Raw genomic sequence first — 23403 nt, 5'->3', positions numbered from 1 at the left:
CAGCCTCAAACAAAAAAGCACCCAGGTCTTTTGAGTTCAAGCCTCAGAACTGACACAACAACAATAACAAAATACATATTAAGTAGGTAAAACAATTTCATCCAAAATGCACCACCCAGATTGAAGCAGGTAAAACATATTGGTAAATATTTTGAAAAAAAAGTTTATTTTTTCATAATATATGCTTTCTCAAGTTACAATGAGTTAAGATATAATTCATGTTACAGAACATAAAAATAGACAGATGAGATCTTATGACACCTATAGCTCTGTAATCTGCACTCCATATCTATGACAGACATTTTTCGTAATCTGGAAGCTTATTTTGTGAGGTAATATTTAAGGGTTGTACATTCTCTACTATTTGTTGACTAGCTGCTCTTCCCTCTGGAAACTTCCTCCAGCCTTTCCTCTGTACTTCTATAGAGCTGCTCCTTGAACAGGGAAGGGACTGAGAAGGCGAGATGAGAACCATTTATAGCTGGCCCATTTTAGTCTGTTTTTGTTTTTTTTTTTTTTGTTGTTGCTATAACAAAATACCTGAGATCAGGAAATTTATAAAGAATAAAAGTTCAATTGGCTCACAGTTCTAAATGGATTTTTGGATTTCTTGGGAAATCCAGGAGTATGGCTCTGGCATCTGCTCAATATCCAGAAAGCGTCTCATGCTGCGTTATAACACAGATAGCGCCATCACGTTAGCTCTAGTCTTTCTTAGGAGGTCTCCTTGGTGATCTGATCTAATCCTAATTACTTTCCAATGCCCTCTCCTCCAAATTTATGTGAATTTCAGGATTATAACTGCCAGAAGGTGAGAAGGCTGACTTCTCTATTTGCCCTTTGGTAGCCTTGCTGGAGAGAAGAGTTTGCGGTACAGACAGAGAGTAACATAAAAACAAACAAAAACATAAGTGTGGGAAGCTGATCTGCCTCTTACCTCTTGCTAATCACAGATGCCCGGAAGTCCCGTGCTCTCAGTTGGAAGGAAGGAATGTACGGGTTCAGTCTTCCAGCTCATAGTTAAGTGTTACTAGCAAACACATTGTCCGTAAAGAGAGCCCAAGGTTTACTGTGTCTGAAAGGGGTCATTGTCTTCCAAGGAGTCCTTGTTAGAGTTCTCAGAAATATAAGGAAATATAGTTGGTCATTGCCTCTTCCTGGCCTAACCTGGTATTTCCAGACCTTCTAAGCCATCACATACACAGTAAGAGTGGAAAGCATGTCAAGGAAAACCAAGATGAAAAAGATCTGTTTTCTTCACATTGTCTAGTATAAGAGAAACTCAACTATCAATCACAGAAGGTTCAACAGAGCATGGTCTCTGAGCTAGACTATTTGGGTTGAACGTAGATCTACTATGTGTGAATTTACACAGTCCTTGTACAATGCACCCAGACCCATTTAAGTCCCTAAGGCAATAGTGATAGAACCTCCTACTTTGAAAGGAATAAGTGGTAAAAGACCATTAAGTCTGAGCAAGATGTTTCACATGCAGCCATCATGGCTCATCATGGTCTCTGAACGTATAGGGCTGACCAGGAAATATGTCTCAGAAAAGATAAGCTTTGATCTTTGGGGAGGTTCCGGTGACACATTTGGGGTGGGGTGGGTTTCAGAGAAATGTCACAGAGTACATCAACAAATGGAAGTTGGGTTGGTGAAGAGAGCAGTCAGGACAAAACAAATGAATGATCAGGAACATATTTGCCTTATGTGTTTGTTACAGAATGAGTGGGAGTGAAGTCAAGAAATCAGGAAATACTGGGCCCAGCTGGGTAAGAAATGAGGAAATGGCAAACCTGTGAGCAGATAGTCTCCTAGGTGCAGATGTCCTATGGTGGGAGATAGCAGACAGATGGGTGGAGGGGAAAAGAGACAGATGGGGGTCACACGATGCTGTCATGGAAACCTGAGCCAGTGGAGGGGGATGGAAGGAAGTCTTTTGGGGCGGGGGGGGGGAGGTGTAAAGCAGAGGAGCCTGGGTTGGCTCCCTAGTTGTGTAACAGAAGGGCCCTTCACAGAGTTTAATGCTCTGCTGTCACCTGCAAGAAGTTCAAAATCGATTTTGAAGAAGGAGCCTCGCAGATGTTAAACTAAATCTCACAAATTATGTAGCTGGTTTTGGAAGGAGACTGACAGTCTCTGTGCCATGGTGTGGCACAGAGAAGAAAAGGAAGTGAAAGAGTCCTAGGAATTTAGACTTAAGAAAGAGGAGATAAGAAGTAGATGTTTGGAGAGAACTGAAATGCCAGCCCTCACTGGGGAGATGCCAGATAACATGTTGTGAATGTGCTCTGAGAGTTCTGTCATGAACTTTGAGCTACAGTTATTTATTTGGAATTTATATCATCTGATTAGACCTTTGCTTTGGACAACTTTGAGTGTTCACAAGATACAGTTAAAGAAACAAAATGAATTTATTTGATAATTATCAGAATATTAATCAGAAAAATTAAAAAGGGTCAGGAACTGAATTTGGAATACCACTGTTAAAGACTAAGTTGTGTCTCCTACCTACTTCCAAAACAATTTATATGTGGAAGTTCTAACCCCTAGTATTGCAGGATGCAACTGTGTTGGGGGAAAAAAAAACCTTTTAACAAAGGTACTAAATAAAAATGAGGTCACTAGGAGCTCCTAACCCAATATAACTGGTGACCTTATGAGATCAGGAGACTAGGACAGAGAGAGAGACAGAGACAGAGACAGAGAGATACAGAGAGAGAATATGTATGAGGATGCAAGAAGAAGGCAGTCATCCAGAAGACATCCAGGGAGACCTCAGCAGAAAGCAACTGCCATGACCTGGAGGTAGTATATGCTGATGGCTTGGTCCTCAGGATGGCAGTGTTGCAATGTTAGAAGTTTTAAGAGGTGGAGCCTACTGGGAGGTAGTTAGGTCAATGGAGATGCTACCTTTGTAAGGGAGGCAGTTAGGTCATTGGAGATGACCTGACTTCCTGTCTTGCCTTGTGATCTCTTCTCCATGTGCTGTTACCATTGTGATGCCATCCTCCACAAGTCAGGGCAGTCACCATAGCTGAGCAGAAATCAGTGCTCTGTTCTTAACCTCCAAAACTATAAGCTAAATAAGCCCTTTTTTTACACAAATTATCCAACCTTAGGCATCTTGTTACAGCAGCGGAGATTGGACTAATATACTAGCCCTTCAGACCTCCATCTTATAATTCCAGTCCCAACAACTATAAGAAAGTAAATTAAGTTTCCAAGTCTGTGGTATCTTGTTAACCGTAGCCCTACCTAGCAGACTAATACAACCATCTTCTTTTAAAAGAACTGGAGGAAGAGGTAGTAAAAGCCTTTGGAGATGATATTAAAGTGGGGGGAGTGAAGAGAGAAGCAGCAGGTAAAGCAAAAAGCAAAAACATCTCAAGGATGAAGAGTGGTTGCCAATATTAATTGCGATAAGGTAGGCCAGTCAGAACACAAACTTCCAGAAAGCTGCTGGGCTTTAGCAGGAAGTTGCCCTCCACTCAGTAAGGGAAATCCAAATACATTGAGGTAGGGAAGGGACATGGTATAAGGGTCCAGGAGCAGTAAATTCTTGACTCTGACCTTCCTCATGAAGGTCAGGAACAAGGTAGGATGGATGGATGAAGGAAGAGCTGAATCTGGAGGACTTCATTAGATGAGGGAATCCCTGGTAAGCATGGCAGGAGAAATCCCAGAGAGGAAGCTCACCTGATCTCACAGTGCCCAAGCTAAGTGTATTCATGCAAAGAGAGGGACCAGGAAGAAGGGCATGAAACCCATGTGGGCAGTTGAATGATAGTGTCCACTTGCCACCACACCTAGAGGGAGAGAAAGGAATCCTAGACATGAGCCTAGCCCCGGGACTGCTCCTCCTTGTTTAGCTTTTCCTAGTTATCCTCTGATCTCAGTCCTTGTGGGATATCTGCTGAATTTAGAGGGATCAGTGGAAATAACCCTCCCAGATCCTTGTATGTTAGAATTTAAGTCACTCAAGAATATCTGTCACTCAAGGAATTCCCAAACTGCAGAGCAGAGTCTGGTGGTGGTTATGGGGCTTGAATTCTGGGCCTAGGCGCTGTCCCTCAGCTCTTCAGCTCCAGGCCAGTCCTCTACCACTTGAGCCACAGCATCACTTCCGGTTTTCTGTTGGTTAAGTGGAGATAAGAGTCTCATGGACTTTCCTGCCCAGGCTGTCTTTCAACCACGATCCTCAGATCTCAGCTTTCTGCATAGGCTTACAGGCGTGGGCCACTGGCACCTGGCTCAAATCCATTTTGATGTTGGCAATGAGTCTTCACCCATAGGCCTTAGATGTCAGGATCCTGCACGTTCAGAGGCAACTCAGAGTTGTTTCCTGCTCTTCCACCTCATCAGTAAAATGGTAGAAGATTCTTCTCATTCTGGCCTCGTGTGCCCAGTTCCCAGGCAAGTCCCTTGTTTTCTTGGGCAACAGTTGCTGAATTTCTGGGCAGCCTCAGCAATAAGGCTCTATCTCCCTTGGCTAGTAGTTTTCAAACTTTTAAAGTGGCTAAACCTATCTTAAAAAGAATCCCCAAGGGCTGGGAATGTGGCTTAGAGGTAGAGTGCTTGTCTAGCATACATGAAGCCCTGGGTTCAATTCCTCAGCACCACATAACCGGAAAAAGCCAGCAGTGGTGCTGTGGTTCAAGTAGCAGAGTGCAAGACTTGAGCAAACAAAGCTCAGGGACAGTGCCCAGGACCTGAAGGGAAGCCCAGGACTGGCAAAAAGAAAAATTCCCCAAAATATCAAATAGTAAAAGGTACATTTTAATAGTATACATTTCCATTGTGACCTCAAACTTACATTCATACATAATAAAGTCAAGAATTGTGATTACAGGCTGCTTTATTGAATGGAAAATATAGAAACTGGGGTTATTGGAACCCACTGCCATCCAAAGCCCAAGCTCACAGTTCAGTTTGTTTTTACAGTTTGCTTCCATTATATGATAGGGAAGTATTCCTGATTCATACCAATAAAGAGATAAAAACTGCAACAGCGTGTTTGCTTGTCTATGTGAGTTCTGGTGCTTGAACTTAAGGCCTCATGCTTTTGCTTGGATTTTTCACTTAAAACTAATGCTTTACCACTTGAGCTACAGCTCCACTTCCAGATTTTTGCTGGTTAATTGATGCTAAGAGTCTCATGGACTTTTCTGCCCAGACTGGCTCAAACTGGGATTCTCATTCTCAGCCTTCTGGAGTAGCTAAGGTGTGAGACACTGAAGCCAGCTATTTTATTTATCTATTTTTCCTTTCCTTTCCCTTCCCTTCCCTTTCTTTCTTTCTTTCTTTCTTTCTTTCTTTCTTTCTTTCTTTCTTTCTTTCTTTCTTTCTTTCTTTCTTTCTTTCTTTCTTTCTTTCTTTCTTTCTTTCTTAAAAAAAAACACCAGCTTTCCAACTTTGGGACAATCTTTACGCAACCAGTAAATGTTTTTTTTTCTTTTTTTGGGGGTCCGGTTGTGGGGCCTGAACTCTGGGCCTGGGCGCTGTCCCTCAGCTCTTCAGCTCAAGGCTAGTGCTCTACCACTTGAGCCACAGCGTCACTTCCGGCTTTTTTTCTTTTTGCTTATGTGGTGCTGAGGAATCGAACCCAGGACCTCAGGCATGCAAGGCAAGCGCTCTACCACTGTGCCATCTTCCCAGCCTGTAACCAGTAAATGTTTGGAAAATTAATTCAGAAGTTTTTACAAAAATGACTTATCTTGGCCACACCCTTAGCTTGCCAGTCTGCACTATGAATTCATTGTAATATAGTATTGTAATTGTACTACAGTATGCAAAACAATTTAGCAATCTTCAAGGATGAAATTTAAATCAAATATTTGTGGAGACACAAAACAGTGTTCTTATGGGCTACAGACTGAAATCTAGTATACTCAGAACAACCTTGAACTCCAACCTGGTCAACAACTAACAAATGTTAACTTTGGTAACATTATTTTGTGACAGATTTTGTGTGAGGATAAAGGTACATCTGTACCCACAGGACTTTGGCCTGAAAGATGAAGACTCCAAAAGAAACTCCAGGGGCTGGGAATGTGGTTTAGTGGTAGAGCGCTTGCCTAGCATGCATGAAGCCCTGGATTTGATTCCTCAGTACCACATAAACAGAAAAGGCCAGAAGTGGCACTGTGGCTCAAGTGGTAGAGTGCTAGCCTTGAGCAAAGGAAGCTCAGGGACAGTGCCCAGGCCCTGAGTTCAAGCCTCAGGACTGGCAAAAAATTAAAACAAAAACAAACAAACAAACAAAAAAGAAATTCCATAATGCACAGCAAATATATGCTATTTGAGCAGGCTACAAGCCACACACTGGGGAGGCTGGTGGTCAGTGAAGTGTTGGTACAAAGCCATTAGGTATAGAGTGTGTTTCTAGAGGCCACAAGCTCTGTACTGGAATATCACAGTCACTCTATTCTTTAGGGGAAATGATAAGAGATGATAAGAGATCGAAAATAGCTTAATGAATTGGAATAATTATAACAATTATAACAATTGTTATAACCATAACAAAAGTTATCTAAAACCCATGAATTGTTGATTTCTGAAGTACTCTATTTAATGTAGAATGAATGCATATCACTGACACTATGAAAAATGAAACCACTGATAGAAGAGACTGTTGTATGAAGACAGACAGAGGAGAAGGAAGTTCTTGGAAACAATACAGGGCCAGGCCTGGGAGAGTCAAGCAGCCCAGGGTATGTGTGCTGGGCTCAACCTATGAGAAGTCTTTGGAGATGGAGGTGTGGCTAGGGGTGTAGGATATAAGCAAGGAAGGCAGGCAGAACTAGGTCATGGAGGGGCATAGCAGGATAATGACCTCCTCAACAGCTGATAGACGGACATGTAGGGGTTTTAAGCAGGAAGATGTCTGTCATAGAACCTGTATTTCTTAAATGACCCTACTCTGGGGGCAGGGAAAACACCTAAGAGACCACAATGAGGCAAAAGGTAGAAGATATAGAGCCAAAATATGCACTAGACTCAGAATAGCAGGTAGAAGTGAGTGACATTTAGGGCAAAGCACTGGTGATTATTTCTAAGGGATGAAGAAGCGTGAGAAGCCAAGGATTCACACCCACAAATATTTCTTAGATGGCTGATATGGAGCAAGAATTTGCACAGTTCTTTCTGCCTACAAAGCTCTTCAGCCCACAGAGGAAGGACCATCAATCAGACTTGTAGTTGAGAATTGTTATCTTGGACACAACTCAAAAGGAAGGTTCTGATTCCCAGCCAAATCCTTGTGTGCTACTCAGTTGTTCATGGAGATTTGGCCCACAACTTGTTGCTGGAAATGAATGGCGCACAATAATCAATGTGGATGAATTGCTTGATGAGATTGATCAGTCCAATCAAAAGTCAGATTTTTACACTGAATGCAGATTCAGAATGGAGTTACTTTCAAAACTACAAAATCCACCTAATATCACATCAATGAAAAGATAAAAAATATTTCTTTCTGAGTTCCTTTCTTGGGAAAAAATATATTTTCTGGGTTTGGGCATGGTATTTTATGCCTGTAATCCCAGAAGTAGGAGGATCATAATCCTAGGCTACAGGGCAGACAAGGCAAACAAAACAAAACAAAACAAAACAAAACTAACAGTCTCTCTGAAAAACAAGCTAAAAACAAAAGAGACAGCCAAACAATCAAACAAATAAAAACCTCAAACATATGCATTAAAACTAACATTAAAAATGTAAAAGTGCAGGGTGCTAGTAGCTCACACCTGTAATCCTCACTACAAAGGAGGCTGAGATCTGAGGATCATGGTGCCAGCCCAGGCAGGAAAGTCCATGAGACTCATACCTCCAATTTAACCACCAGAAAACTGGAAATGGTACAGTGGCTCAAGTGATAGAGAACTCGCCTTGAGCTGAAGAGATGAGGGACAGCGCCCAGACCCAGAGCTCAAGATCCACAACTGCCAAAAAAATAAAAATAAAAATGTAAAAGTAATTCCTGATCGCAATGAATCCAAATGGGGAAAATACCAAATAATGACCTTCACAGCAAGGAAAACCAATCCAAGAGTACCTCTTAGTGTGACTGCATTCCTAGGACTTTGTCAAACCTTGGTAATGTTTTGTGTCAAGTGTCAATCACAGTGGGGAAATAAAAACACTATTGACATTGGAAGGGGAACTTTCAGGAATGGGTGGGGAGTTTATGTGGTTTTTGAAATAGGAAGTTCTACCCCCAAGTGTATCATTTCTGAAGTGGAGAAGTTCCAAGACGCTATTAGAAAAACCTGCACAGTAGCAATTTGATGATTTCCTATACATTTGGAGTTCATAATAATAAACATATCTTTCCACTAAATTTCACAGTATTATTTTCATGCAAAGTAGCTTAAAATATACTCTATCCTAGGTTACTGTTCAGAGATTTTAATTAATAAGTCACAAATAACTAATAAGAGACATAATTGGTTGCATATTAGGATTTTAAATTTTTACATGCAAGCTTTACATTTCTGAAGGCGCACCTGAAATTGTAAGAAGAAATGGCCACAGAGAAGCAAATATTTATAGTCAATATTATATATAGGGAAGCAAGCATAGATAGAATAATGTTGAAAGCACATTCAGAAACTCTCTCCTAAGAATATCCTTCTTTGTTTTTCCTGTGCAAATGCTTAGAGTGTTGTTTAATCAATCATGCCCAAGTGTAATCATTTATCTTTTACTAGCCATTGGATTAACTTGTAGGTTTATAGACATATTCTAGTTATTACAAATGAAGGAAACCATGCAGCCTGTTTCTTGGGGTCTGAATTACTTTACTTAATAATTTTTTCCAAGTCTTTAATATATACTACATTTTCTTGATCTATTCATCCACTGAGGTACATCTGAGTTGATTCCATACCTTAGCTATGGTAAATATGAACATGGTTGTGCTGGTGGCTTTAAGCTGGTTAGTGGTCATTCAGATAACTGCTCAGGAGTAGGATTGCTGGGTCATAGGGAAGCTCTGTGTTTAGTCTTTTGAGGAACCTCCATATTGCTTTTCAAAGTGGTTGAACAAGTTCACATTCCCACCAATATTTTTGTTATTTTTTCTTTCTTTTTTTCCTTTGGTTTATTCCCTTTGTCACTGTTTTTGATTTCTGTACCCTTTGTCTTGTATATAAGCTTATCTGACTTGAGGAAGGGAAGGGGAATCATAGAAACAGTGTGATAAAGGGTGAACCAATTCAGTGCTACTCACTAAACACTATGTTGGAAATGAAATTTACAATTAGGGGGAGATAGGGTTGTGAGGGGGAAAAGTGGGAGAAAATGAGGGAGGGGTAACACTGTTCAAAAAGAAATGTACTTATTACCTGATTTATGTAACTGTAACCCTACTGTATATCACCTTTAGAATAGAATTTAAATTAAAAAAATTCACATAATGTACATTAAATATAATGACTGAAAAGAAAGAAACTCAACGTCATTTTGAAAAGTGCAGAGCTCCTATCTTGGGGTGTCAGCTCACCCAACTCAGACTGAAACAGGCTAAAACTAAACTTGAATCAAGAAGCTTATGTGTGGAGAAACTTGTGCCTGGAGCAACCTGGACTTGATCTCCCCCTGAATAGCCCATCTTCTGCTGAGTGGCTCTTGTGTACTCTGGTCCAAGATCCCTGTCCCCAAGAGAGAAGGAAAAGGGCAGAATGGCCCAGTGTCCTCTGGAAGGGATCCTGACTTGCAAGCTATGGACGAGCCTCCCAGAACTGGGGAAACTCTCCCATCCCCCAGACTGTGAGAAAGAAGTTCATTGCAAAGATGGAGGAGGGTGAAGATGAGTCAAGATTGCATCATTGTCTTAACCAAATGTGCAAGAAGGAGGCATTGGCTCATACCTTGTGCTTACATGCAGAGCTGGCATTTTGGTGACTGAAGTTTGGCAACAGCAAATGGTCTTCTATCAAAAGAGGTACCAATTGGTCTAGGAGGTGGTTCAGTGGTAGAGGACTTATCTGCTGTACATAAGATCCAGAGTTCAATTCCTAGCACTGAAAACAAAAGAGGAGCCAAGGGTTCATGGCTCATGCTTTTAATCCTAGCCACTCAAGAAGCTCAGACCTGAGGATTATGATTTGAAGCAGCCCAGGCAGGAAAGTCTTTGAGACTCTCATCTCCAGTTAACCACTCAAAAGCTGGAAGTGTATCTGTGGATCAAGTGGTAGAGAACTAGCCTTGAGTAAAACAGCTCAAGGATAGGGCTCAGACCCAAGACTGGCACCAAATAAAGAAATCAAAAGATGAGCCAGAGAAACAAATGAGGGTGTTTTCACAGTGTAGTGGTATAGACCATGGACTCTAGAGCCAAACCACCTCTATATAAATCCTGGTAATCCTATGTACTGGCTATATGATGGGAGTAAGTCACTGGCTCTTATACTCCTGTGGCCCTTCCCTCCAGCACCCAGGCTTATTTCAACTGCCTTACCCAGTTTGCCCAAGATCAGTCAAAGCTGATCTTCAGTACCCCTCAATCCTCTCCTCAAGCTTGGCCAGAGCCAACACTTCTCTAACCCAATTGTCACCTTAGAACCTATCTACCTATATCAAATGTGACCGGGAGGGTAACACACCTAGACAAATGAGTCAGGTAAGTGGATAAGTACTGCAAAAAATAGTACATCAGGATAGTGAGGTGAGGTTGAAGGGAGAGACTGGGCAAGGAAGAGCTCTCTGACAAGGTGGTATTTGAGGAGGAAGATTCCACATCTGTGCTGAGTACAGGTCTTGAGATGGGAACAAGCCTTGAAAGGTTTAAGGCTGGGGATGGTCTCAGGCTGACGACAAGGGGGCACATGGGTTAATAAGGAGAAGGGCTCGTGGACTGACTCCTATGTCACTTTGGAAGCCTGGGAAAGAAGTTCAAGTTTTATGCCGAATGCAATGGAAAAAAAAAAGTCTTATTGTTTGGATATATAGGGTCCTCTCAAAGGCTTAGATCCAATCATTGAGAGGGGATTTGATTCTGTAGATTCTGACCTAACCAGTGGCTCACTCCCTTGAAAGATTCAGAATATAATGGCATTACTGGAAGTGGGGGGGGGGAGTAGGAGGTGGTGTCTGGTTAGAGGGAGTTAGTCACCCTGGACATGTACTGAGGGCTCTACCTTGTTGTCAGTGCCTCTCTGCTTCTCAGCTGCCCTGGGGTAAGCAGCTCTACTTCACTACACCCTCTCCTATGATGTTCTGCCTCCACGTAAGCCCACAGTATAGAGTCAAGCAACCATGAACTGAAACTGCTGGAACCACTGACCAAAATAAATCCTTCCTCCTTTAAACTGTTTACATCATTGATTTGTCCTGACAATAAAAAGCTAACACAGAAAGCCATCAGTGGCTTTAAAGCACGAGAGTGACATGATTTGATTATGTATTTTAAAAACATTTATTTCATTATTCAAAGTATATCTACTGCTAGGTGCTAGTTACTCATCTCTGTAATCCTAGCTACTCAGGAGGCCTAGACCTGAGGATCAGTTTGGAGCTAGCCAAGGCAGGAAAGTCTGTGAGACTCCAATTAACTCCAATTAAGACCAAAAAGCTGGAAGTAGAGTCATGGATCAAATGGTAGAGTACTAGCCTTGAGACAAAAAGCCAAAACAAAAATGCACAGGGACTGTGCCCTAAGCTCAAGGCCTAGGACTGGCACCAAAAAAATAAATTATATATACATATTATATATATATGTATATATATATATATATATATATATATATATATATATATAGTTGTGTATATATAATTGGGGGGATGGGGAACCAAATCAAAGATAGATTAACCCAGAAAGGTATGGTGGTTCACACCTATAATCCCAGCTCCTCAGAAGGCAGAGATCAGGAGGACTAAGTTTCAAAGCCAGCCTAGGCAAAGAGTTCTTGAGAACCCTATCTCAATTTAAAAAAAAAAAAATGTTAGCCGGGCGCTGGTGGCTCACGCCTGTAATCCTAGCTACTCAGGAGGCTGAGATCTGAGGATCGCGGTTCAAAGCCAGCCCGGGCAGGAGAGACTGTGAGACTCCTATCTCCAATAAACCACAAGAAAACCGGAAGTGGCGCTGTAGCTCAAGTGGTAGAGCGCTCGCCTTGAGCTGAAGAGCTGCGGGACAGCGCCCAGGCCCAGAGTTCAAGTCCCACTACCGACCAAAAAAAAAAAAAAAAATGTTGGGCATGATAACATGTCATCCTAGCAACTGGGAAAGCTTAAGTAGCAAAGTTATTTTGCAGGCTGACCCAAACCAAAAGTGTGAAATTCTACCTGAAAATAACTAAAGCAAAAAAGGTGAGTGGTGTAGCATCAGTAATAGGATGCTTGTCTAGTAAGCCCAAGTCCCTGATTTCAAAGCTCAGAGTTGCATTTTCTTGTCTGAGCTACCTTTCCAGTACTGTCTCCTTCTGTAACTCATTGACCCTCAAAGCTCTATGAAGGTTCAAGAGTCATTCTGTTTACAGATGAGAAGCTGAACTTTATAAAATGTTGGGGGTAGTATCCCCAGGATGACACAGGACATGATGCAAGTCTTGTTTTTTCAGGAAAAAAAATTTGACCTAATGTTTTGTTTATGAGCACCCTTGGCTTTGCTGTTTTCTTTTCTTTTTCATGTGTGTGTGTGTGTGTGTGTGTGTGTGTGTGTGTGTGTGTGTGTGTGTTTGCCAACACTGGGATTTGAACTCAGAGCCTTGTGCTTGCTCTGCTTGCTTGCTCACAGTTGGTGCTCTACCACCTGGACCACATTTCTGCCTGGCATTTTTGCTAGTTGAGTTTCACAGACTCTTCTGCTCAGGCTGGTTTCAAACCACAATCTTCCAGCTCTAAATGCATAACCTGTGGCTCTTAGTTCTCATCTGAGATGAGATGGATTTCCTCCAGGTCTTGTTCTCTCAGTTTGTACCACCTTGTATCTCCCCAGGCAGGCCTTATACCTTATTCAAGAATTGTTAAGCTGTTTCCTGCTCCAATTAGCTACGTTCCCTATTATCTTACATCCAATTCCTTATGGCCAGCTGCTCCAATCTCTCAGATAATACAGACAATGCTTGCTTTGTTCTCAGAAACTGATCTTTAGAAAAGACATTTTTTTTTTCTGTGAAAACAAGGGTCGGTTTTCACAGGTGGGAGCTGCAGCCTTTTGCATTTGAGTTCTGCATCTGCCAGCAGAAAAGGCAGGATGACAAAGCCAAGATCTTCAGAGCCCATTCCAGTTCAAACAGCTCCATGATATGTTCACACAAATTAGGAATCCCCAGCTCCAGCATACTGTAACCAAATTATAAAACACATGCAGAGTCGGGCACCGGTGGCTCATGCCTGTGATCCTAGCTACTCAGGAGGCTGAGATCTGAGGATCTGGGTTCAAAGCCAGCCCAGGCACAAAAGTCCGTGAGACTCTTATCTCCAATAAACCACTTGAAAACCAGAAGTGGCGCTGTGGCTCAAGCCATAGAGTGTTCTCCTTGAGCTGAAGAGCGCAAGACGGCACCCAAGCCCAGAGTTCAAGCCCCACAACCAACAAACAACAACCACCACCACCACCACAACAAACCAACATGTACAGCTGGCTGTTTATAACAGCCCACATTGGTTATCAGCTATAGAACGAATAAGTAAGGGGTGGTTTGCCAGCCAGCAAAGAGAATGAGCTGTCTGCAAACTGTACTTAGTTTGCAAACTGTACCTAATCATATGGAGAAATCTTACAGAAATAACATGTGTCTAAGAAGCCAGACATGGCTGGGCACTGGTGGCTCATGTCTGTGATCTAGATACTCAGGAGGCTGAGATCTAAGGATCATGGTTTGAGCCGGTCCAAGCAGAAAAGACCATGGGACTCTTATCTCTAACCACTAAAAAGCCAGAAATAGAGTGTGGCTCAAGTGGTAGGATAGCCTTGAATGAAAAAGCTAAGGGCCAGTGCCCAAGCCCCAGTACTTGCATCAGAAAAGGAGTATATGCAGTTATTTCTATTTTTTGTTTTCATTTTCTGTATTCTTTGCCTTGTACATAAGTTTACCTGATCCGTGCAAGGGAAAAGAATCACAGAAACAGCAGGACAAAGGATGAACTAATGCAACAATGATCCTCACTAGACACCAGGTTAGAAATGAACTTTACAACTTGGAAGGGAGAGGGGAATGGGGAGGGGCAAGCAGGAGAGAATGAGGGAAGGGGTAACAGTGTTTAAAAAGAAATTGACTCCTTATCTTACTTATGTGATTGCAACCCCCCTGTTCATCACCTTTACAATAAAAATATTAAGAAAGAAAGATAAGGAACAGCAGAAAGAAAGAAGAAAATAAGCAGCAGCAGCTGTCAAATATGAATGAGAACATTCTATATGACTCTATTTACATAAAATACTAGGGATGGGCCAAAGCGTCTAACCTAAGGTGTTATTTATTAGCTGTCTAGAATACTGGCAGCCCTAACAGAGTGGGATTCGTAACTGGGAGGTAAATCAAGGAGGCATCTCAGGATCTGGTTATGCACTAGTTAACACCATTTTTATGAAAATTCACCCTATTGGATGCCTAGGATATGAACTTTTTTTTTCCTGTATGTATATTATCTTAATGAAAACTTAAAATGCAAAAGACATTTCAATCTGAATTAGGGAAGAGGAACAACAAAATGGTGAGACAAAGGACAAAGGGTGAACCAATGTAACAGTGATACTCACAAAACACTGTTGGAAATAAACTTCACAACTTGGGCAGAAAAACAAGGGAGGGTGCAACAATGTTTGAGAAGAAATGTACTCATTACCTTATGTAACTGTAACCCCTCTGTACATCACCTTGACAATAAAATTAAAGAACTAGCTTTGTCTAGCTGTGTTGTAATGTCTCGATTTTCTTAACCCTAGTCAACCTGTGAAGACAAATAGTCAATTCTTCCATGTCAATGCAGTTCCTATGAAATAAAAGATAACAACCCAGGGTTTCTTCATCTTGTTTGATAAAGGGTCTAAAACGCTAGACTCATGTAGAAATCACACTGTAGTCATAGCATGCTGTCCTATGAAATGTTACATGACAGTTTAGTTTTTAATTGACCTAACCTTAAGGAAAATAGAGCATTTTATTTACTTGTCTTTTCACTGGTACCAGATCAACATTTCATTTTTGTGAGTAGATCTTGAATTAGGGTTTGAATTCAACTTGTTCTGCTAGGCTTGAGCCAGGCCTCCAGCCCTGCTTATTGGTGGCTATTTTTGAGAAAGGGTCTTGTGAACTTTCCTGCCAAGGCCAGCCTTGAATTGCAATCTTTATTTTTTTCAATTATTTTTTTCTGGATATATTTTTTTTAAATAAAGGAAAAAAAAAAAAAAGAAGGGTCAATGGAGTCTCTTCTTAAATACTTGTAATAGTACTAGATGGAATAGGTTGGGGATTTTCCTGCCTCAGCCTCCAGAGTACTAGGATTACAGGTGTACACCATCAAGCCAAGTGAAATGGGTCTTTAAAAATAGAAGAGCTGGGGCTGGGAAGGTGGCTCAATGGTAGAGTGCTTGCCTCACATGCATGAGGCCCTGGGTTCGATTCCTCAGCACCACAAAAGCAGAAAAAGCTGGAAGTGGCACTGTAGCTCTAGTGGTAGAGCGCTAGCCTTGAGCTGAAAAGAGCTGAGAGACAGCGCCCAGGCCCAGAGTTCAAGCCCCATAACTGACAAAACAAAAAACAAAAGAAAAAGCAGTGGCCTTGAGAGAAGAATAAATCAGAAGTAGCAGTTAAAGCCTGTACCTAACACTAACAATACTGTGTTATACCCTAGAAAAGCAATTTCATTATTTTGAGTAGTTTGTATTATGTTTTGGATGACTGAACAAAAAAAAAAAATCAAACTCCATTTTGTGGTTTAAAAAAATACAGTTTTCTGGGGAAAATGTGAAGTGCATGGAAGATGGCTAATGAGTACAAGGGTGCAGTTGAATGGAATGAATAACCTCTAATGTTCTATAGCATGAAAAGGTAATAACGATTGACAATTAATGTTATATTTCAAAAATGCTAGTAGAGAGGATTTTGAATGTACTCCAGACAAAGAAATGCTGTGTGCTTGAGAGATGATGACATGCCAATTACCTGATTTGGTCACTACATGTTGTATACAAATATCAAAATGTCATACCGTAGTCCACAAATATGTGTCAATTAAAAATAAAAATCCTGCCAGGTGCCAGTGGCTCACGCCTGTAATCCTAGCTATTCAGGAGGCTGAGATCTGAGGATCATGTTTCAAAGCCAACCCCAGGGCAGGAAAGTCTGTGAGACTCTGATCTCCAATAAACCACTAGAAAAACCAGAAGTGGCACTGTGGCTCAAGCAGTAGAGCACTAGCCTTGAGCTAAAGAGCTGAGGGACAGCGCCCAAGTCCAGAGTTCAAACCCCACGACTGACAATAAATAAATAAATAGCCTTTGCTGGTTGCCGATGGCTCATGCCTGTAATCCTACTTGCTCAGGAGGCTGAGATTGAGGAGGTTGTAGTTCAAAGCCAGCCTGGACAGAAAAAGTCTGGGAAACTCTATGTCTAAAATACTAGCAAAAATAGGGCTGTAGTGGTGTCTCAAATGGTAGAGCACCAATCTAAGGAGCACCAAAACTTGAGTTCAAAACCCAGTATTGCAAAAAACAAAAACAAAAACAGCCTTATAAAATGTACAGTTTTATTGAAATACAACTTTTATTCAGGACATTTAGGATGAGTCATTGCTATGAATGACAGGGGCAAGGAATTTGCATTCTAGTTAAGCTCAGCAGTAATAAATGTGTTTTGGTATTGTACCTATGAAACTGTTCTCCTATGTGACTTGATCTCATGTAATCTTCAGTAATTCTTTCACACTCTCTCCAGAACCCATCTGAGACAGCTGCAGGTTCACAGCTCATATTGATAGAACCTCTTTACAGTTTTAAGTGGCTCTTGCAAAAGCCAAGTGCAGTTGGCATTTGACTTACTAGATTAAAATTTCCAAGCTCTTGAGCCAAAGAGCTATCTTTAAATAAAACTGTAGCTGGACACCGGTGGCTCACCCCTGTAATCCTAATTGCTCAGGAGGCTGAAATCTGAAGATCACATTTTGAAGCCAATGCAGGCAGAAAAATCCTGTGACTCTTATCTCCAGTTAACCAGCAAAAAACTGGAAGTGAAGCTGTAGCTCCAATGGTAGAATGCCAGCCTTGAACAAGAAAGCTAAGGGACAGTGCCTAGAATCTGAGTTCAAGTCCCAATATCAGCACCCATAAAAAGATAATAAAACATACTTCTGTCAAAATCATTCCATGTTCACCTTTGCAGGCCCATCTCTTTGGGCCTTGTCCAGTACCCTGTCCATTCCAGGCTGTCTTTCAGGAGTAAGTAGCAAAAGTGGTAGCCACTCATCATGAACTGCCAAGCTTGCTGCTGAAGAAAGAAAGCCCAAGGCTTCAGATCATCACAGCCTTCAGTAGAACTTCTGAGGCTACAACACACCTAGACGTCTTCTTACACATTGACTTACCTCTTTATTGAAATGCTCAGGCATGGTCAGAAGTATTTTGGATTTTGGGCTTTTTCAGATTTGGGGAAATGTTGAAGTTACATAATGAGTTATCTTGGGGATGGACCCACATCCAAACATGAAATTCTTTTCCATTCACATTTTGTGCACATAGCCTGAAGGCAATTTTGTGTTTCAATTTCAACCCATTATGTGAGGTGAGGTGTGGAATTTTCCCCTTGTGATGTCATGTTGGAGCTTAGAAACTTCCCGATTTGGGAGCATTTAAGATTTCAAATCTTCAGATTAGAGATGGTCAACCTATATTAGTCTCAATCAGTCACAGAGTTCAAAAGAAGTAGGAAGCTCCAGGTGAAATAGCCCAATAGAACTCCATGGGGGCAGAGCCTAGGAGAGGTGACCCAGAATTGTAAAATTGTTTGTAACAAACAACACATGCTTGGGCCCAAGTGTAAGAGCTCCCCGTGTTCTCTCTCTCTTATTTAAAGGTTTACTTCCTCTTTTCAGGGGCTGGTGGTTGGAAACTGTAATCCTAGCTATTTAGGAGGTGGAGGTCCAGAGGATTAAAATTCAAGGCCAACCAGGCAAAACTTTGGCAAGAACTCAGAGTGGTGTTCACTTGTCATCCCAACTATGACAGGAAGATCCAAGTCCAGCCTGGTCCCAGGGAAAAAGGCAGCCACAAAGTTCTTATTGTTTTCTGAAAAATAACAAGGGTAAAAAAGGCTGGGGACGTGGTCCTAACAAAGGTGAATCCCTGAGTTCAAACTCCAGTATTACAAATAAGATTTAGTTCCTCATAAAATGGAAACAGAAATCCCTAGGTAAACCTTGGTGCCTTGATAGGAAGCACATGCTTCCTATCAGCTTTAGAAATTTTATATTTCAAGTACTGGGAACTCCGGACCTCCAACTTGCTGGGCAGGGGCTCTCCTACTAGAGCCACGCCCCTAGCTTCCTTCATCTTTAGAGTAATTGTGGAAGATGTGTCTGTGGGAAAAGATGGTTGGGGTGAATGCTGGATGTTGGGTTTGGGCTATGTGTACTGGGGTCATTGGATAGATGGGACCTATGCTATCCATACCCAGAGAATGTGAGGGCATAGCATCTAAGCAACTAGATGAACTAGAATTGGAAAGGGTTCACTGATATCGCTGGATTTGGTTGTTTCTTCTTGTTTTGTTGTTGTTCTCTTTGCTTAGTCATGGAGCTTGAACTCAGGGTCTGGGCACTCGCTCTCGCCGAGCTTTTCTGCTCAAGGATAGTTAGTGCGTTACCATTTTGAGCCACAGGACCACTTGTGGTTTTCTGGTAATTTATTGGAGATAAGAGTCTCATGGACTTTCCTGCCTATGCTGGCTTTGAACCATGAGCCTGAGATCTCAGCCTGAATAGCTAGAATTGCAGAAATGAGCTACCAGCACCGGGGCTATTGTGGTTTGTTTTTTACTGGGTAGCCACAACATTTGCTTCTGACATCTCAAGGTGTGGGAGGAGAATCTGGGATTCTCTCCCAGGCTCTCCTGGCTCCCTGTAAGGAATACCCTTCACATCTCATTAGACCTGTCCGCTGCCATCTGGATCCTGTCGACCTTGAGGCCCAGCAGGCATGAGGGGCAGGTGAGTGGAAGGAGCGGTGCCAGGCTGCTCCTTGGAAAGAAGCAGCCTACTGGAGTCTCTGAAGTGGAGCAATCAGAAAGTTGGCTTCAAACTTCAGCTATCTTGCATTCAAATCCCAACTCTGCTATTGGTGGAGCCATTTGGGACCAATTAAACCATCTCGCTGGGCCTGTTTCCTCTCTCATTGATTGGGCTCACAAAATTTCTTTCAAGAGTTACTGGAAGGATTAAACAGGGAAAGAGAGAGAAAAGCACAGTCAAGGACTGGCACATAGGAAGCTTTAGGGAAATGACAACTTAAAAAAAAATCTCAAGCTGAGTGCCGATGGTTCGTGCCTGTAATCCTAGCTACTCAGGAGGCTGAGATCTGAGGATCACGGTTCAAAGCCAGCCAGGGCAGGAAAGTCCTTGAGATACTTATCTCCATTAAAACACTAAAAAGTCAGAAGTGGGGCTGTGGCTTAAGTGGTAGAGCACTCACCTTGAGCTGAAGAGCTCAGGATCAGTGCCCCGATCCAGAGTTCAAGCCCCATGACTGACCAAAAAAAAAAAAAAAATCATCTCAGTGCTGGTGAAGGTGGTCCCTTTGGGTTTGCATCTCATTTGCTGTTCCAGTTGGGGTTTTTTTTCTGTTTAGTTTTGTTTTTCTAATTTGGAAACAAGTAGTTTAGGGATTATCAAGTGTTAAGGTTAGAAGTCTTTAGAATGAGTCTAGCCCCTTACCTACAAGATGGCCACATCCATGACAGACTTGTCTAAACTATGGGTGTTCAACGGTTCATGGAGCAATCCCCTGCTTTAAAACCCCACTGCTCCCTTTCCTACACATCCATTATTTATTGGTTTGTTATACTGTTGGCGTACAGAAGGCCTTTTTTATTTTTGCCAGTACTGAAGTCTGTTACTCTACACACTTGAGTCACACCTCCATTTGTAGTTTTTTGGCAGTTAATCAAAGATAGAGTCTCTCAGATTTTTCTGCCCCAGCTGGTTTCAAACCTTGATCCTCTGAATTTCAGCTTCTTGAGTAGCTAGGATCACAAGCAGGAGCTACCCAGGGCCTGGCTAAGGCTCTTCTTCCTCTTCTTCTTCTTCTTCTTTTTTTTTTTTGTCAGTCATGCGGCCTGAACTCTGGGCCTGGGCACTGTCCCTCAGCTCTTCAGCTTAAGGCTAGCATTCTACCACTTGAGCCACAGAACCACTTCTGGCTTTTTTCTGCTTATGTGGTTCTAAGGAATTGAACCCAGGGCCTCATGCATGCAAGGCAAGCACTCTACCACTGAGCCACCTTCCCAGCCCCAATACTGTTCATTTCTAACATTTTTTAAATACCAGTCCTGGGGCTTGAACTCAGCGCCTGGGCACTGACCCTGAGCTTCTTTTGCCCAAGGGTAGTACTCTACTACTTGAGCCACAGCACCACTTCCAGTTTTTTTTTTTTTTTTTTTTCTGTTTATGTGGTACTGAGGAATCAAACCCAGGGCTTCATGCATGCTAGGCAAGCACTCTAGCACTAAGCCACATTCCCAGCCCAGCCCCATTTTTAACATTTCTTGAACCTCAAAAGTAGGCAAGAAATCTAGACATTTCTTCTGAGCTACCTAAACAGTGTAGTCTAGATTAGGGTGCTTTCAACCACATATGGACTACAAAGTAGAACCAACAACCTGAAAACTTCCTGTTTTCTGGTCAAGGACAGGAATACAGAGACTGAGATTAGAGGAATGGTAGTTCAAGGCCAGCATTGGCAGAGAGTTCATAAGATTCCATCTCAACTGAAGCCTGGCGCTCATCTCAAGCTGGGTATGGCAGTATATGCCTATTATCCCAGCTATGATAGGAAGGCTAAAATAGGTGGATTAAAAATACATGCCAGGGCAGGAAGCAACAGTCAATCTCAAAAGTAACCAGCACAAAAAAGGGCTGGAGGTGGCTCAGAAGTAGAGTGCTTGTCTAGTAAGTGTAAAGGCTCTCAGTTCAGTTGAATCTCAGTACCAACAAGAGAAATAAATAACTCTATCAGAAATGGGAGCCTGAGGGGAGGGAGCCTCTGGAAAGTTCTGAAGGGCAGACTACCTTTTTCTATTGTTCCTTCTGTGAAATTTCCCTTCTTGAGTCGGCACCAGGTTCTGTATGTTTTTGTGAGCAGCAAAGAGATTGTCCACTCCCTCCTATCCCCGTAAGTGTTCTTTCTTATCCCAAAAGACAGGCTTTAGCTCAGGGCTTACTTCATTTAAAGATGCCCTTTAAATTGTTATTCTCCATGGCAACAAAGGATTGAGTGGAGAGCTTTGCCCAGATCCTCTGATTTCTCCATATCTTTGAAATTATCTCAATTACCAAAGGCAAGTGGCACAATGTAAACAACAGTTCAGTTTTCTCTCTGGATTCCAAGGCCCCGTGAAGTATGAGCTAGCAAAATCATTAGGCATGTGGTCTTAATTCAATATATCCCCAAAGATTATTAAAAAAAAAAAAAAACAAAAACCAAACAGACATCCAAAGGTAGAATTGAGGCTGTGACTGCTTACACAATTAAAGATGATCTTTCTTCCTTTTTAGTCCAAAAATGATGAAGTGATTTGCTTTTGAAGTAGTTGGGCTTCCCTAGCCTGTGTGTTTAAAATGCATTTTATGAAACCTCAAGGGAGAAAGAATTGTTGGAATCATGTTGGTAGAGAGGGAGGCAGAAACAGCCTCCATCAGGTGTTGGTGGAAGGATTCTGAGTGTTGCCATGGCAACAGAAGGAGGAGGAGGAGGAGGAAGGAGGAGGAGGAGGAGGAGGAGGAGGAGGAGGAGGAGGAGGAGGAGGAGGAGGAGGAGGAGGAGGAGGAGGAGGAGGAGGAGGAAGGAGGAGGAGGAGGAGGAGGAGGAGGAGGAGGAGGAGGAGGAGGAGGAGGAGGAGGAGGAGGAGGAGGAGGAGGAGGAGGAGGAGGAGGAGGAGGCCAGAGATAAGACTGATCCTGTGCTTTCTGCTCCAACCAACCAGGCCAGTGACTGCCACCTCCACTGACCTGTAATTCCAGCCTCCAGTCCACCCCTCTCACCACATCCCTGTTGGGGAGGGCGGGGGAGGGGGCATGTGTTGGGACAGGATTCTTTCTGCCTTCAGTGCTCTGGGCTCATGACCTTTCAGAGACCCATGGGAATTTCAGTTTGGGGGAAAAAATGTGTTAGCCTCTAACAATGGAAATAAAACATTGAAATGGAAATAAATATTTAATTAGGAGTCTGCAACATGTAACCCAATACCAGGGAATCAGCTGCCAGTAGATGAAGCCTTGTATGGTTACATAAAAACAAAACAGCTGTTAGAATCCTCAGAAGAAATTTCTGTTTAACAAAATTACAAATTGGAATGAAAAGGATCATACAACAGAAAATGTTGTGTCCTGTGAGATAGGAAGGGGGTCGGGGCCTTAAAATGACCAGGACAGAGCTAGACACTGCAGTCCTAGATTTGGATCTGATGTCAAGACTTAGGAACAGTGGCTATCTGAAGCAAATCAATACAACTCGTGGAGCAATGTTTTCTCATTTGCAAACTAAGATGAAATGAGATCAAGGCCATTAGTGGCAATTTGTAGATGGAAAAGTGTCAATGGAATATTGATTTACTTTCATCAGTGAAGAATCCAAACATAGAAGTAAAAGATGAAATTTTCCCATTTTAATCTTACCATCTGTGATTGATTCTCTTTAATGACTGTTGCTGACGTGGCAGGTATCAGGTCAAGGGGCCTCTCTTGCATGCCAGGAAGTTATGATGGGTCTGAGGGCTTCTGAGGTAAAGGACTTTTTCTTTGAGTTTTCCAAACATAGAGGAAATGTATTTTCTATTATTCAGCTTCCCATCAGTCTCTTCTCCTCTTCCATCCCTACCACCACCTCATAGTTACAATCAACTTTATGCATATTATTTATGTATATGTGTTATGGCATATATGTATGTATGTATGTCTTTAAAGTATAGATTCTGAAAAGGAGTGAAAACAAGTAAACTTGAGTTCTCTTACTTAGCATGATTGTTTCCAGCACCATTTACTTTCCTACAAGTGATATAATTTCATTTTTATGTGTGGGTAATATTCAGTGGTATATATGTACCATATTTTGCGTTTCCATTCATCTTATTTTTATTTGTTGATTTGTTTGCTTATGCAGCTAGTACAAGGATTTGAACTCAGATTTTGTGCTTTCTAGGCACATACTCTATCCCTAAGGCATAACTCCATCCTAAGAAGAGTTTT

The sequence above is a fragment of the Dipodomys merriami genome, unplaced genomic scaffold, assembly GCF_024711535.1.
Source record: "Dipodomys merriami isolate MVZ:Mamm:240054 unplaced genomic scaffold, mDipMer1.0.p SCAF_36, whole genome shotgun sequence".
NCBI lineage: Eukaryota > Metazoa > Chordata > Mammalia > Rodentia > Heteromyidae > Dipodomys > Dipodomys merriami.
This window is presented reverse-complemented; position numbering follows the sequence as displayed.